The 18,400-nt window shown below is 38.8% G+C and overlaps 1 pseudogene; it reads left to right on the top strand.

Moving 5' to 3' along the window:
• The first annotated feature begins 254 nt into the window (after positions 1-254).
• Positions 255-17,009, top strand: LOC149843217 (protein HEAT STRESS TOLERANT DWD 1-like; annotated as a pseudogene).
• The last annotated feature ends 1,391 nt before the right edge of the window (positions 17,010-18,400 follow it).

Raw genomic sequence — 18,400 nt, 5'->3', positions numbered from 1 at the left:
TCTGGGGCAATGTTGAGGTGTGTGCCTGGGAGGCTTGGAGTTTGATTATTTGCATTTGCATTTGCATTGTAGAAAACATAGTGTTATATTCAATATTTAAAGTATTTAAAAAAAAAACCCGCGAGTCAAGTCGAGCAATCGGAGTCCGAGTCGCGGGTTTGCCAATTATGGCGCCAAGACAATCCACCCTGGAGCTATAATGTGTGTTTTCTTGGTGGTGTTTAGTTCTTGTGGATTACCACTAGCTGTGAACCATGGGTCGAAGCATCAAGAAGAATAAACAGTTGTGCAAGAAATCAAAGGTATCTTTTTGTTGGAGCCTTCTTGCGAAGACTAGTTGCTTTTGTTACCTATGTTAAGGTATCAAGTTCAATTGTATAGGCGCAGAAGAAGGATGATGGACCTTCAACAAGTGTTTTAAACCATGTAAAGGTGTGGTTTTTTTAATAGTAAATACTCAAATTCTGGTTTTTTGTTCTGATCTTAAGAATGACTATTTTTGGATAGGTTTGGCGCCCTGGTGTGGATGTATTGCAAGAGGATGAGGAGCTTCAATGTGACCCATCAGCATATGATTGCCTTCATGCCTTTTGTAGTGATTGGCCCTCCTTGAGGTGCGTAGCTGAGCCCTTTTGTAGCTATAAATTGCGTAGTTTGGAATGGCTATCGTCAAGTTTATTATTCATAATGATTCATTTGTAATGAAAAGAGTTTTAACTTAGCTTTAAGGTCATGCTTTTGTGACCCTGTGGATTTATTGCTACAGTTTCGACATTCTAAGTGATGACCTGGGATTGATAAGGACAGAATTCCCTCATACTATGTATTGTGTCTCTGGTACTCAGGTGAGCTTCATGTTATGAGGACATTTATAACAAATATTGCTTTAAAATCTCCATGGTTATCTGAATCTATTGTTTCTGTGCTGAAGATGTTTTCTGAAGATTCCAGATGTTGCAGTTGTTAAACTTGAACAACTGGTGATTGAGAGAAGATAATTGTTGTTACATGATATCCTGGCATCTACTAGCATTAGGGAGGACAGAAAGAGGAAAATAAGTTCTGATGAATTGCTATCCTGGCATCTACTAGCATTAGGGAGGACAGAAAGAGGAAAATAAGTTCTGATGAATTGCCATAAAAAACTTGCTGTCACATGGGTCTTGACAATGAATCAGGAGAATTAATCAGCAGTTTTCATAGGTGAAAGTAGATCTGCCAACAGTTAAGAACTTCATGACTTGGAGATGCTATGGTATCAATATGGTGATTCAGCTTGCTGCATTTGTGAATCACTTGTCCTAAACAGTTGCCTTGGTTTAGTCACCATTATGATGTAATATGAAACTGTGTAAAATCCATAATGCAACGTTTGACTGTGATGGTGGCTAGAGTAGACCACTGTTATTTCTTTGTTTTGCCATGGAACAGAGAGAAAGTAAAAATGCACGCTACTTGATAACTGAGTGTTAGTCTAAAGTGCCATGCTTGCACTTTCATCAGCTTAGACATGAAGCTCAACTCTTTACATCAAATGAATGCTCTGGATAATGGGAATACATGTTTATCTATGAGCCAAGTGAAGTTGACTGTGAAGATGTTCTAAGTGCGAGATGTCTAGTAAGTTTGTGAGCTAAATGAGGTGTGGTCTACGAGCATAAAAAAGCATATATGTGGTATATGAAGTCTCTTATGGTGCTTTTTGATGTTTTGCCTACAATGCCATGATTTATCTATTTCAATCTTCTGTTTCTCATTTAATTAAATCATCTCTGCCTTGAAAAAAAGGAAAAATAAAAGAACAGAAAGCCTTTTTCATATATTGCTTGATCCTTTTTTATCAAACGACAGTGGTCAAACTAAAAAAAAAATCTCTGCACATGCACATGCACATGCATGCATGTGTATTGTACTTGTTCATTTGTGTATGTCTTGTGTGTGCGTGGTTGTGCGTGCATGCCGCTGGGTGTGCATGTATGTGTGTGTGCGCCGCAGGTTCCTCTGCATCTGCATATCTAGATGTCTGTGTTTGTCTGCATCTATGTGTGCTTTTTGTGCAGGTGTGCCTTTGTATGTGTGAATGTGTGTGTGCATGTTGTGTGAAGTGAAACCCAGGGTGGGATCTTTTGGAGGACCCAGATGTGACACATAGCACAATGTGCAATGAATTTATTGGAAAAATGTTGGCCGTCTTAAACATGTATTAATTACATATCGGTCCTTAGAAGGCATTCAAATGGTTATGTAAGCATGCATGTAAACATGGCCATCTGAAACACATTCAAGCTCTCTCTCTCTCTCTCTCTCTCTCTCTCTCTCTCTCTCTCTCTCTCTCTCTCTCTCTCTCTCTGGGAGTGCTATATTTTGTGATGCTGTTATTCCAGGCAGATGAAGCATCAAAGAATTCTGTTCGAATAATGAGGCTGTCCAATATAACAGGAAGAAAGAAGCAATTGGTGCCCAGACAATTGGAAGATGGTGAGAGCAACTCTGACAGTGAAACTAGTGAGGATTGCGAAAGTGCGAAACACAAATCAAGAGACTCGACTTTAACGTGGTTCAATCCGCAAGGATCTACATCCACGATGGCACCAACTCTCCTTGTTTACTTCATACCTTAATCGTATGAGGGAGAGTGCCTTTATATATCAAGTTACAATACTGATCTGTTTTACATGATAAGAACGGATATGATCATTAGTGGTTACAACAGATTTTCTGTTTCTCATAATTTCAGCATTTGATCCTATGTGGCCCTTGTTCCCAGCCGATTCAATCTGCCTGCTCTTATCCTTAGGTGATTCCTTCTTAGCCGAATATTGACTTTCAGTTGAGTCTTTAACGCCCTGACCACGTGTATGGCTGTTTTGGATGGCTTTATCATGTGTAACTAATGAGTCCTTATCAATCTCATCAGCAGCTGGAGTTGCCGGATGACCATGAGTCTTAACATCCTCCCGCAAGCTGAACAGTGGTAATACAACGTTGAGCTTGATGCGAAAGCTACAAAAAGACTTGGTGTTCAACGGCTTCGTCAAGATATCAACAATTTGTTCTTTGGAAGAAACATATTGAACTTGGACTTGATGTCGAGCAATCTTGTCCTGTACAAAATGCACAAACATCGATCTCAATGTGCTTGCTTCTATTATGAAAGGTAGGATGAGCAGCAAGATAATTGGCGCTAACATTATCACACCAAATAGTAGAAATTTTGTGGATCTGGACTCCAAGATCCGTTAAGAGGTAATGGATCCAAGACGCTTCAGCTGCAACATTGGCTATTCCTCTATATTTGGCTTTTGTGCTTGACTGAGAAACAACATGTTGTTTCTTGGAACTCCATGAAATCAAATTTGGCTCCAAGAAGACCACGTATCCGGATGTTGACTTTCTATCAATAGGGCATCCTGCCCAATCAGCATCTGAGTAGATATTGAGATCAACAGATTTTGATGGCTTGATTAATAATCCATGACAGATTGTCCCTTTTAGATATCGAAGGATTCTTTTGACAGCCCCCCACTGTATTTTGGTAGGTTTGTGCATGAATTGACATACCTTATTCACGCTGTAAGAAATGTCTGGCCTTGTGAGAGTAAGATATTGAAGAGCCCCTACTATGCTTCGATATAACGTAGGGTCATTGAAGTCTTGACTTTCATCATGAAGTTTGAGTGAAGTGGACATGGGGGTTTTGGAGGCTTTGGCGTCTTCCATCCTGGCCTTCTTTAGAACATCGTAGATGTATTTTTTCTGAGTTAAAAATAAGCCAGACGAATTGAATTGTGCCTTAACTCCCAAAAATAGTGAAGGCATCCAAGATCTTTGAGAGCAAATTTCCTGCTAATTTCTTCAACAAGGTTGTTGATTATGCTGTCTGAATTTCCTGTTACAAGAATATCGTCAACATAAACCAAGACATAAGTGAGTATGTTACTATTTTTTAGTACAAACAATGATGGATCAGCATTGGAACATATGAAACCGAGCCCTTGAAGAGTATGGCTAAGCGCTTGGTACCAGGCACGAGGGGCTTGTTGAAGGCCATATAAGGCATTATTAAGCTTGCAAACATAGTTTGGTCTTTGTGGATCAACAAACTCAGGCGGTTGAACCATAAACACATGTTCGGCTAATGTACCATTTAAAAAGGCATTATTGGCATCCAATTGCCGAACATTCCATTCTTGTCCCAAAGCAAAGGAAAGAACAATTCTGATAGTAGCAAATTCGACCACTGGACTAAAGTTTTCAAAAAAATCAATCCCTTCTTCTTGATGAAAACCCTTAGCAACAAGGCGAGCCTTAAACCGTTCTAGGGATCCATCTGCTCTACGTTTGATTTTGTAGACCCACTTACATCCAACTAAATTTTATCCTGGGTTAGGAGGCACAAGAGTCCAGGTATTATTTTTGTCTAGAGCTGTTATTTTTTTGCTCATCTCATGTTGCTATTTTGGGTCACCTTTGGCTTGAGAATAGGAATTTGGTTCAATATTGTTGAGAATAGGTGGTTTTTAGGTTAAGTTCTCTTATATTAAAGGTTTTCTGAAATTTTATTTTTATAAGGACTTAGATGTAATTTTCCTTTTTCCTCTCTCTATTTAATATAGAGAGAAGCCCTAATGAGAATATCGAGTTCTCTGTTTCTTGTCCAGCCGTCTCTCTCTTTCTCTCTCTCTCTCTCTCTCTTATCTTCTCTCTCTAGGGTTCGGTACATCTTCTACATGGTATCAGAGCCTAGCCGATCGTGGGAGCGTGATCGGGTGGCCTAGCCGATCGTGGGAGCGTGATCGACTGTGACGTGGGAGCATGATTGAGTGTAATCAAAACACAGTCGATCATGGAGGCTTTCATGATCGTGATCAAACTTCGATCAAATGAGTAATGTTTCTAATCAGGTCAGCGATTTAAAAATTTTTTAAGATCTGATGACAGATCTGGGCATGCTGCTGGTCGTGGATGCTTGCTGTGGGTTTCGTAGCTCCTCGTTTTTTTTTCTCTTGACTACCTACTGCCTCGTTGGTAGTTCCTGTCGTGATTTTCGTGACTACCTACGCTGGGAGTTTGATTGATGTTCAGATCTTAGGAGAAGATCTAAATCTGTTCTCCTCATCTGGATTTCCTGCTGCGACCTAGTGTTGCCGAGTCTTGTTTCTGCTATGACGTGTTTTTTTTTGGTTCGTGAGTTGTCGAGGGGTATTCCTGATGGTTGGAAGTAACAGAATTTTTTTTTCTGTGTTGCCGTGAGTGTTGAGTTCTTGTCGAGGTGTGTTCCTGCTGTTTGGGAGCAACAGAATTTTTTTTTCTGTGTTGCCATGATTGCTGAGTTCTCGCCTGTGCTGATTGCGTGTGATCAGAAGCTGATTGCATGTGATACTTACTGGATGTCGTGCCTTATATGTTGGAGAACAGCAGGTGTAGTGAATATTTTGTTTTGCGACTGCATTCTATCATTTGTCGTGATGTGTTTGGGTGCAGAAATGTTCGTGATTTCTGTGGTATCGACAACAACTGAACTTTAGTTGTTTTTACTGGGTTGGTTTATTTCAGAATGTGGTTTTCAGTGACTCCCTGCTGTGTCAAGTTTTTTTTAAGGAAGCACGGTAGCTTAAGTTACTCTTCTGTTGTGGAAAATAGCAGGTGTGATTTCCTGTTGGGTTGAATTTTATTTTGTGTGTGGGCTGCTGCTTGTTGTGGAAACAGCAGGTGTGGTTTCCTGTTGAGTTGAAAATTCTTCTTGAACACTTGCTGTTCAAGTGAGGTATTTTTTTTTTATCTTCAGTATGGCTGAAACTTCGAAATGTGATTCCAAAATGGAACATATTGGGGAGTATAAGGCTTTTGCCAACCCCTTCTCGTATGGCTATTCTGTAAGGTTGAATGAAACCAACTATGCCAGGTGGTCCAAAACTTTTATGATGTCGGTATCTGGACATCGTCAAAAACATATTTTGTTGGAAGGCGAACCCATTAAGAAATTGGGAAAATATGTTACTTGGGATGAAGATAATGACATAGTTATGTCATGGATCATGAATAGTGTCGAACCCTATATTAGAGATGGATTGATCTACTATAATATAGCCAAACTAATGTGGGACAATCTTCGTGATACATACTCACAAGAAAGGAATGTGAGTTGTATCCTGCAAGTCGAACAGGAAATATAGAACTTGCAACAGGGAGATCAGACCTTGGCCCAGTACTATGCCTCTGTCAAAGCTGTGTTTGAAAGACTTAATGCTCACATGCCTCTTTGTTGCTCGAAGCAAAAGGATCATCAAGAACAAACCATGGTTGCTCGTTTTCTTACAGGTCTTTCTTCAGATTTTTCTGTTGCAAAAGTTCAAATGTTGACTGGTTCAGATGTTCCCACTCTTGCTGATGCTTACAATCGTCTGAGTAGACTTGCGATCTCTCTGCCACAATCTCAGCCTGTGACTCAGTCATCTGCTCTTGTTGTCCCATCTAGTTATGGGCGTGGAAATATTCAGAATATCAGAGGACGAGGACGTGGACGTTGTATGGTAGGCAGAGGAAAGCTTCAATGTACATTCTGTGGAAAATCTGGACATTTAGAAGATCGTTGCTGAGATAAGCATGGTTGGCCAATCTCTTTTGCATCAAAGTCATATACCCCTAAAGCAAATGTTACTACTATTGAGGCAACAAATGCACAAGAGAATATCACTGCAAATGAAAGTAGTATCACCCTTAGTCGTGTGGAATATGATGAGTTGATTGCTCTTCGACCTTTGAGTTCCACCACTTCTGTAGTTGGTGTTGCCTATTCAACCGGAAATCATCTCCATCCGAATGATAGTAAGTGGGTTATTGACTCTGGTGCATCCAGACATTTGTATGGAAATTCACATGTTTTTTCAAATCTAAAGGTCATTAAGGCTCAACTTAGAGTCTCATTGGCCGATGGGAGCTCCTCCTTGGTTGTTGGTCAGGGAAATATTTCTATATCCTCCTTATTACAGTTGAAAAATGCTCTTCATGCTCCAAACTTTGCTCAAAGTTTACTTTCTGTTAGTTGCCTTATAAAAGAACAAAATTGTAGAGTAATATTTGATCCAATGGGTTGTCATTTTCAGGATTTGCGGACGAGGAAGAAGATTGGTGGAGGCTATGAAGAAAATGGAATTTACTATCTACATCATCCAATGGGTTCTGTTCATGCTGCAGTGGAACATTCATTCAGTCCTGTTCAGTGGCATCGTCGTCTTGGTCATCCTTCATTGTCAAAGCTTTGGTCAGTCTTTCCTCAGATTCCTTCCACCACATAATTTCAGTGTGAAGTATGTCAGTCGGACAAGCATCATCGAAGTTCGTTCCCTTCGAGTCAGAGTCAGTCTAGTAATAAAGTTTTTGAACTTCTTCATGCAGATGTATGGGGTCCTAGTAAGATTCCTACTAGGACTCAGTGTCGTTATTATCTTGTTATTGTTGATGATTTCTCTAAGTTATCATGGGTATTTTTAATAAAAGAACGATCTGAAGTTCCAAGTCTTATCAAATCCCTAATTCTTGAAATAAAAACTCAGTTTGAATCTATTGTCAAGATTGTTCGCACTGATAATGCTCTCGAGTTTAAATCAAAAGGTCTGTTACAATTTTACCAAGATCATGGCATCCAACCCCAAACTTCTTGTGCCTATTCTCAACAAAATGGGGTGGTTGAGCGAAAACATCGGCACCTCCTTGATGTTGTCAGGACCATTATGATTCAATCCAATGTTCCTGCGTTATACTGGGGTGATGCGATTACCACTGCTTGCTATCTGATCAACTGCATGACTTCGTCTTTTGTGGGTGATCAAATTCCATTACATATCCTAAAACCTAATGCCCCACTTTTTTCTTTCTCACTAAAAATATTTGGATGTGTTTGTTTTGTACACAAACTTGGCCCTGACCGTGATAAATTAGCCGCTCAAGCTACAAAATGCATATTTATTGGTTATCCAAAAAATCAAAAGGGCTATCGATGTTATGATCCTATTTCTCGCCGAGAGTATGTCAGTACGGATATATCTTTCCTAGAATCCTCTCCATATTACTCTAGTTCTGGTTCCCCACTGCAGGTTGATCCAGCTGAGTCTTTTCCATTACCTATACCTCCTTTTCCTTTGGAATTTGTGCCCTCCTTACCGAACCAAACTTCATCCTCTTCCAGATTTAATAATCCTCCATTGGTATATGTGTGTAGAGCTCCACTTCCGCAAGAGCCTTCATCTTCTTCTTCTCCTGAGGTAAGTTCTACTGACAATAGTGATCTTCAGGATGATGATAGCAGGCCTATTGCTCTACGAAAAGGGACAAGACAATGCACCTTATATCCCATATCTCATTTTGTCTCCCATGCCAGAATTGGACATCAGATGAAGTCTTTTATTTCAGCCTTGTCTGCTGAAACCATTCCTCTGAACTATCAGTAGGCAACACTTGATAATCGCTGGAAGCTGGCTATGCAAGAAGAAATGACAGCTTTGGTATCTCAGCATACCTGGGATCTAGTTGATTCCCCAGCAGATGCTGACATTGTTGGATGTAAATGGGTATATACAATAAAGTACAAATCTGATGGTTCTATTGAAAGGTACAAGGCCAAATTAGTCGCGAAAGGGTATACTCAGACATATGGAATTGACTTCTTTGAAACTTTTTCTCCTGTTGCACGGATGGGTACCATCCGTCTTGTTCTCTCAGTAGCTGTTCAGCATGGCTGGAGCTTGTGTCAATTAGATGTGAAAAATGCATTTCTTTATGGGGATCTCTTTGAGACCGTTTACATGCAACAACCTCCAGGATTCGAGGTTGAGGGGAAGTGTCAGAAGGTGTGCAGATTGAGAAAGGCGATTTATGGCTTGAAACAAAGTCCTCGTGCATGGTTTCAAAAGTTGTTTGAAGTGATGTCAAGCTTTGGCTTTAATAGATCAGCAACAAATCATACACTTTTTATAAAGAAAACTAGCTCTGGCATAGTTGTTATGGTAGTATATGTGGATGACATCATTCTTACAGGAGATGATGTGAAAGCTATTGAAGCCACAAAGGCTCATCTTCAAAAACACTTTGTTACAAAAGACCTTGGTTCACTCAGGTATTTTCTGGGTATAGAAGTTGCTAGAGGCCGTGAAGGGATGGTTTTGTCTCAACGGAAGTATGTTCTTGACTTAATAAAGGAAACGGGCATGTTGGGATCTAAACCAGCAAATATTCCCATGGACCATCAAGTTCAGTTGTTTGAAGAAGGGTCAAAACCAGTTGATAGCAAAAGCTATCGCTCCCTAGTAGGGAAGTTATTATATATAACTGTGACCAGACCGGATATTGCTTTAGCAGTAAGCAAAGTTAGCCAGTTTATGGACAAACCAACTGAGGTACACTGGAATGCAGCCATAATGATTCTCAGATATCTAAAATCCTCTCCTGGAAAGAGGTTATTGTTTAGGAAAGGTGGAACTCTGGAGATAGTATCTTATTTTGATGCTGGATCTGTAGTAGATAGAAAGTCTACCACAGGATTCTGTGTGTTTTTGGGAGACAACTTGATTTCATGGAGAAGTAAGAAACAAAATGTGGTTTCCAGGTCAAGTGCAGAATCAGAATATCGGGCTATGGCCCAAACAGCTGCTGAATTGATATGGGTTAGCATTGTTCTTCGTGATCTCCAGGTGAAGGTTTCCTCTCCAATGACCATGATGTGCGATAACAAAGCGGCAACATATATAGCAAACAATCCTGTCTTTCATGAGAGAACAAAGCACATTGAGGTTGATTGCTACTATGTAAGAGATATGATTCAAGCTGGTCATATCACTATAAAATACCTAAAGTCGGAAGACCAAGTTGCAGATATGTTTACAAAGCCTCTTGCTAAGCCAAATTTCTCCAAATGTTGTGACAAGCTGAGCATGATTGATATCTATGCTCCAACTTGAGGGGGAGTGTTGAGAATAGGTGGTTTTTAGGTTAAGTTCTCTTACATTAGAGGTTTTCTGAAATTTTATTTTTATAAGGACTTAAATATAATTTTCCTTTTGCCTCTCTCTATTTAATATAGAGAGAAGCCCTAATGAGAATATCGAGTTCTCTGTTTCTTGTCCAGCCGTCTCTCTCTCTCTCTCTCTCTCTCTCTCTCTCTCTCTCTCTCTCTCTCTCTCTCTCTCTCTCTAGGGTTCGGTACATCTTCTACAAATATCATATTCAAGTTGAGCAACAAAGGCTTCAGAAAAGGCATGTTTTGATGTTGTATAAATCATAGGTCGCCTAGTTCCATCTTGAGTTCGGGTAATCATGGGATGAGTTCTTTGAACCGAACATTGATCTTGTATCTCAAGATTTATTTCTTGACTCGGATTGGCACCATTTTCTTCATTTGAGGATGTCTGTTGAATTCTTCTCTCTTCTGAATTGCTTGAAGGAGGAATCAGTTCCCAACTAGGTAACCCAATAGGAACTTCTTGTTCACCTTGTTTTGAAGTTTCGTTTTCCTCTTGGTTTTTAAGAAAAGGAAATTTTCCTTCATCAAAAATCACATCTCTAGAGATAGTGATTTTAAAAGATTCTGGATCCATGCAAATATACCCATGATGGTTGTTGTTGTACCCCATAAAAACCAGTTTTTTTGCTCGAAAATCAAGTTTATGAGCTCGGTAAGGTCTCATATTTGGGAAGCAAGCACATCCAAAAGTTTTTAGAAAATTATAATCTGGTTGTTTGTTGAAGAGAACCTCAAGTGGGCTCTTATTATTCAACACAGTGGTAGGCAGCCTATTGACCAGAAAAACTGCTGTAGAGAAGGCATATGTCCATAATTTTGTAGGAATTTTCCCATGAGACATAAGAGTCAACCCTGTGTCAACAATATGTCTATGTTTTTTTCCTGAAATGCCATTTTGTTCTTGTGTATGTGGACATGAGAATCAATGCTTTATCCCATAATTTGGCAAAATTTTGTCCAAAGCTTTATACTCTCCTCCTTCTATGATATAGTACCTGGTCCCATCATTGCCACAAACAGGGGCTATCCCCCAAACATCAGAAAAAACAATGTCAAGCGACTGAATGTTATCATAGTCGACTCTATTAAAGGCCAACTTGTGATGTTTCCCAAATTGGCATGCTTCACAAATATTGGAAATTTTGTCATAGTGTGGCAAACCAAAGTTTTTGACAATATTATCAACAATTCTAAGATTGGGATGTCCCAACCTGTTATGCCAAATATCGTAGCTAGCTTTTTCACCTATCAAAGCATTTTTAACCTTATTTAGTCAAGGAAACTCTTAATGAATCATATTCTGTGGGTAGACCTCTTAAAATATAAAGAACCAAATCATCATCGGCAACAGGTTTTCCCGCAATATTCAATTGGTGAGCTATAAGTTTGGCACGTTGAACATAATCATCAATAGTTTTGCCTCCTTTCCTTAAGGACTGCAACTGCTCTTTAAGATGCATCACACGTGCTCTCGATTGGGCAGCATAGGCTTCCCTGAGAGTGTTCCAGACCTCGTATGAGGTTTCCAATCCAACGACTTGAGTGTGAACTGATTCACTCAAGGACGATATTATCCAGCTGCTCCTCAGCTGGTCCTGCCGTCTCCATATTATATATTCAGGATTGATGGTTTCCTTGCCAACAACAGTTATCATTTTATTTGGCTTGGATTTCGTTCCATCAATAAATCCATCAAGATCATATGATATCAAAAGAGGTTTAAATTGAGAAGCCCATAGAGCATAATTATTCGCATTCAGCTTTGTTGCGAGAAAGTACTGAAAATTATTTGGAGCAGGAAGAGCAGGAATTAAAGATGAACTTAACTGAGACGAGCTCCTTGAGCTTTGAGAGGACGGAGTCTCTGGTGCCATTTGATGGATGCTCTGATACCATGCGAAAGTACGAAACACAAATCAAGAGACTCGACTTTAACGTGGTTCGATCCGCAAGGATCTACATCCACGATGGCACCAACTCTCCTTCTTTACTTCATACCTTAATCGTATGAGGGAGAGTGCCTTTATATATCAAGTTACAATACTGATCTGTTTTACATGATAAGAACAGATATGATCATTAGTGGTTACAACAGATTTTCTGTTTCTCATAATTTCAGCATTTGATCCTATGTGGCCCTTGTTCCCAGCCGATTCAATCTGCCTGCTCTTATCCTTAGGTGATTCCTTCTTAGCCGAATATTGACTTTCAGTTGAGTCTTTAACGCCCTGACCACGTGCATGGCTGTTTTGGATGGCTTTATCATGTGTAACTAATGAGTCCTTATCAATCTCATCAGCATCTGGAGTTGCCGGATGACCATGAGTCTTAACAAGGATGAAGGTGATGATGAGAATGGTTTGTCCAAGGCTCCTACTTTGCAGGCAAGAATTATCCTCCTTCTTGTGCCATTGTTTGGTTGGAAATCTGTTTTCTGTCATTACTGTTCTGCAGAGAACAGTTAGTTGCCTCTTTTCAGTGGATAATTTTCTACTATCTTGATTGGCCATTTTTTATGTTGTTCAGGTGCGTATGGTGGCCCATCAAGGATCTGTCAACCGAATACGCTCAATGGTTCAACAGCCACATATATGTTCCACATGGGGAGACAACGGCTTTCTTCAGGTTAGTGTAGCTTTTAGATTTTTACGTGATTCTTTATTGGTTGAGAATCACTAATTATTGATCATTCATTGGCTTTATTGGTTATTTATTTTCTTGAAACTGAAAGAGTCATGTACTTAAATACACCCACCCACCCACACAGAGAATGTGACACTATGATAAATATATTAGTCTCTGCAAATTAATTATACTGGTATTCTTAGAGAGAACTCCGTCATAGATTCAGCTCAGAGCCTCGTATACCCTCTTTCTTTTTCACAATTCTTTAGTGAGCATTTTATTTATTTTCCTCCAAGAAAAGGGAGAGAAACTAAGATGCTCAGTGTGTAACCCATCTTAATTTGGAACTTCTTTTGGTGTTGTGTTTTACAAATGTGGTGCAAGTCACGTTACAAATCTTTAATTTCATACTGGATAAGGTTGGTCCTGTTGTGAAACCACCTGGACATCGTGCTTGAGTGCTATTTCCCAACACGAAAACTGGCCTGGTTTGCATTATTTGGGAATTATTCAAGCACACTCTGAGTTATGGTGTCTATCTTGGCATTGCAAGCGGGGAAATGAAAGTCTGAAGTATGTGGCTACTAGCTGTATGAGCTAATCTGTTTAGAGTTATATGAATCTAGTCTAGTTTGTAGTTAGATTCAGTGGCTTGAATGACATTATTCTGATCTGCACCCAAGCTTATTTAGATTTGCAGTTTTGAAATTTAAAGTGACTTTACATTATAAACTTGGGCTGGACATGGTTCTGGATCAGATACTCTTTGTCAAGTCTTAGCAGAACATGGTTACTCTGATAAACTAGTAATCTGAATCTATCAAATCATGTTAGGATTCAAGCCTTTTACAGAATATGGGTTGGATATGGATGAACTTATTATGTTTATAATCTTGCTTGTCACCTAGATGGCACTTCATGTCCTTTGGTGTTTATGTTGCTGCCTTGTGTTGAGCCAGGTTTGGGACTTCAGTGCTCAGTGTAATTCCTTAGCAGCGTCGGACCCTAGGGTGAGCACTGGAGCAGTAGGCATCACTCGTCAAGCACCTTTGCAAATATTTAATGGGCATAAAGATGAGGGCTATGCATTGGACTGGAGTCAGTGTTGTGAAAAGCGTTGAGGCGTAGCGAGGCGCTCCACCAAAAACCGAGGCGAGGCGTAAGCCTCGATTTTTTTTTGAAAACTTAAAAAATATTATAAAAAATATCTAAAAATACAAATAAATAAAGAAATGCTTTATTGATTAAATAACAATCAATAAAAAATAGAAAATCTCAAATAAGTACTAAAAAATATGAGATTAACATATAAAAGTAACTAAAAAACAGATTACATAACTCAAAAATATATGAGATTAACCAAAAAATGTTAAAATATACTAATAAACTGATTACATAACTGAAATAACTGGAAAACATATGAGATTAACCTACAAAAGTTAAAATCTATGAGATTATTCTAAAAAATATGTGATTAACATATAAAAGTAACTAAAAAACTGATTACATAACTAGAAAATATATGAGATTAACCAATAAAAGTTAAAATATATTAAGAAACTGATGAGTTGTGGAGCCTGATTCATAGTTTTTTCCCTTACAGAAGGGGGGTCCGGGGGTTCCCCCCGGCGCGGGTCCTGCTGCGCGGTCAGCGGGCGGGGGTTGGGGGGGGGGCGCCCTTGGCGGGAGGTTATAGGGGGGCAGCGCCCCCCCCTAAGATTTTTTTTTTTAAATTCAGCAGCCCATTTCAAAGGGGCAAATTTTAAAAAAAAAATCCAAAAATGGACCAAAATGCATGTGCTCAACCAGGTTTTTATGTAGATCGACCCAATTTATCCATCTTATGATCTGATTGTTATATGGTCTATGCTTGGCAATAGCAGTGTAACTATATACTTGTTGATATTTGTTAGTTAACTATATACGTTTGACATGCTTCAGAATTTTAGCTTGTAATTGATAATCTAACTTCATATCTAGAGCATTTTATAAAATATAAGATAATTGTGCATATATATATAGGAAACTACTGTCAAATAGAGTTCTTGAGCACATACATTTAAACTTAAATGATAAGGCAGACATTGTCCATCTGATGAATGACAATATATCATGGCATAAGTTCAACAAATGTCCTCTGCTGGTTGTAATAAAGAACTGGTGAAAAAATATGCAGCTTGCAGTGAGGCGCGTACGCCTCACCTTGAGGCGTGCCTCGCCTTGAGGCGTGCGCCTCAAGGCGTATGAGGCGTGCGCCTCAAGGCTTTTGCGCCTTATGCCTGCGTCTCAAGGCACAAAGCCCCTCGCCTTGAGGCGAGGCGCGCTTTTTGGGCCTTGAGGTGCGCTTTTAATAACACTGACTGGAGTCGTGTTACTCCTGGACTGCTTGTCACTGAGTGCTTGTAACTTTCTCATAAAAGCTTTTCTTATTACATTGTTGAAAACAACTAATAAGCCTGTTATTTGAGAACTGATGCTGATTGAAAGGCACCTTTTTGGATGTGTAAAGGTGATTGCAAGAGTTGTATTCATCTTTGGACCCCTACATCTGGTGGAAAAGGGGTTGTAGATAAGAACCCATTCACTGGACACACTGCTAGTGTTGAAGAACTTCAGGTATAAATCATACACAACATAAAACTGCTCCTTTGTACTTATGCTTGTCCAGCCTCAGATTTTAGATAAGTATACAATGTATAATTTTTTCTTCATTTTACTTGTGGTTAATGCAGTGGACCGGTTGAAGATAATGTTTTTGCCTCCTGCTCTGTGGATGGACGAATTGCTATATGGGATTGTCGTGTACGGACCCATGCAATGGCTTATATAAAAGCACACAATGCTGATGTCAATGTAATATCTTGGAATCGGTGGGTAAACAAGCATTGTTGTATCTTAGTCCCTGTCGTGATGCTTTTATGGTTTTAAATAATGGTTAGCTGATTCTATCATGGTCATCTACAGGACTGCCAGTTGCATGATAGCTTCAGGCAGTGATGATGGTAGCTTTTCTATTTGGGATCTTAGAGAAATCAAGGTATGGCATTTGCTTTCTTCTCCTCTGTTTGCTACACTAGTGTGCATGCATGTGAACGAATAGCAGTGTTGATGGTACCATATATGCATTCGGATGCAAACTTTCCTTCTGCTTCCTATGTAAATGAAATTTAATGATGTCATGTGTGGATGAGATACTGCTTTTCCAAGATTGAAATATTTTGAGAATGGATTAAACCGCCAACAGCCTGCTCTCTTAATTCATAAATTTATCTTAATGCAATAATGAGATATCACTTATAAATATCAGACATTGACAAGGAAACAAAAGAGTTTCCTGAAGGGTTATCTTAGCCACTAGACTTTTTTCCTTTTCTGAATTTTCATTTTATTCTTTTTTTTTTAACTTTTCTGCTTATATCCTTTTTTGTTATGATAGGGTTTCAGATTGACATGTGTCTCTTGCTCTCCTGGTTTTTGGTTATGGTGTGGGCTTCTGCACTGAGTAAAATAATTGATAATTAAGTTTTCCAGCTGATTAGGGGCGTGTCAGATTTTAGTTCTGTTTTAATGCTTTTTCTGTGCTTACCCTTGGAGCTTATGACCGAGTAATATTGTGCCACTTTGGAGGAAAGTTGTTATTGCACCTCCGAGTACTTGCAGTTTCATGAGGTTGACTGAGACTATGTTCGGTCGTCTTATCATTTATTGAGGAGAAAAGGAGGGAAACTTGATCATTCTTTATCATTTATTCATTCTGAAGAGTTATTTTAGTGTTTCTTGATGTTTTCTTTGTACAGGGACAGGATAGCTCACCTGTGGCTCATTTCCAATACCATAAGCAACCGATCACTTCCATCGAGTGGAGTCCTCATGAAACGTCCACACTTGCCGTTTCATCATCAGACAATCAGCTGACGTAAACATTTAATGCTCAAGTTTCATGCTGAATGTCAAAGACGTATCTTGTTTATGTTTCTTAATTTCCTGTGCTCTTCCTCCAGGATTTGGGACTTTTCATTGGAAAGAGATGCTGAGGAGGAGGCTGAGTTCAAAGCAATGGTGAAAGATCAAGCAAATGCCCCTGAAGATTTACCACCACAACTGCTCTTCATCCATCAGGAATTTGCTCTTTTTCGCGTTTAGTTGTTAACACTTTAAATATGAATTTTGTTACTAACCACTGCTTCTAGTATCAATAACAAGAGTTAGTATTGGTTTTAATTGGATATACTTCTTCAATCAGGGCCAAAAAGATCTGAAGGAACTACACTGGCATGGGCAGATCCCTGGGATGATTATGTCTACTGCTGCAGACAGTTTCAATGTTTTCATGCCATCTAATCTAGAGAAGACCCTACTGAGCTAGGTTCTTAAGCAAACAAATTGTTATGTCCTAGTTTTTCTTGTTTGCTGAGAAACGCACTTTAGATAAGCGTTGTGATTATGGCATGCATTTTTCTGTCGAGTAATTTATCATTTCTGACAGAGGGCTCTTACAGGATTTGGATGAATGATGCCTTGATAAGTTATTATATATAGAAGAATCATATTTTTGGTACGAACCTTTGTTTCACATGCTTTATTCGTTCTCTTAACATGTTCATCCATGGAAATATGCAGGTGCACTGTAATCAATTCATTCAGCTATTGGGACACTGCCATCTACTTTTCATGCTTCTTCTGTATGTACAAACAGAAAGAGATTTTTCTTTTGGGGTGCTTGGTGGAAGATTTTTAGGATGCACAAGTACAGAGATGGTAATACCCTCCAAATTATAGGGAGCTTGAATTGAGAGAGGATGTTTTGAGAAAGACTAATGTGTTTTGCAGTCGTGATTTCAAATCACATATTCCACCGTGTGATTTGGAGTTGCATGATATTCACTTCAATCACATTCCATTTCTCATTTACATGAGATTACAAATCATGTTTGGTTAGCTATACAAACTAGATTCATTCTCTCTCATTTGCATGAGATTCCAAATCACTTTTGTATGCAACCAAACACCCTCCATATCATCCAAATCATCACATGATAGGCTATATCTCAGCTTGTTTGAAAATCTTTTATTTTTTTGTACCTGTCCGCATGACTAAGTCGTTGTTTAAATTGATGCCTGATTTTTAAACCCCTAATATGCCAGAGAACCCATTTGGGCTTGAAGCACTGTCAGGTTCAAGGTTAAAAACTGCTTGCTTGATTTCATTTTCTATTACCCACATGTGTGTCGGGAATAAATTAAACTTGAACAAGAGTCTTTTAAAATTATTGAGTATGTACAAGAGTTTTCTAGAATTATTGAGTATGTACAAGTTTCTAAAAATAGTCTTCTAGAATTATTGAGTATATACAAGCTTCTAAGAGTCTTCTAGAATTATTGAGTATGTACAAGCTTCTAAGAGTCTTCTAGAATTATTGTGTATGTACAAGTTTCTAAGAGTCTTCTAGAGTTATTAAGTACAAGTTTCTAAGAGTCTTTTGGAGTCTCAATACATTTAGAAAGGTCTTACTAGTGCTATAAAAGCCTAGTCTAAGAGTCATTATATGAATCCGAAGTGTGAAGAGCCTTTTTGAGTAAAAATACTAGAAGTCATTCTCCATCGTCGTTCTCCACTTTTTCTCTCCATTCTATATTTTATTATCTTCAAATTAGTATAAGAGCTTTGTTTGATTAAAATGAACAACTTTATTCTTCTTTCTTTTGTCTCTCAATTAGCCAAAGAAAATTACGATAATTGAAGTATCCAAATGAAAG

The sequence above is a fragment of the Nuphar pumila genome, chromosome 3, assembly GCF_984573655.1.
Source record: "Nuphar pumila chromosome 3, dmNupPumi1.hap1.1, whole genome shotgun sequence".
Classification (NCBI taxonomy): Eukaryota; Viridiplantae; Streptophyta; class Magnoliopsida; order Nymphaeales; family Nymphaeaceae; genus Nuphar; species Nuphar pumila.
This window is presented reverse-complemented; position numbering and strand designations above follow the sequence as displayed.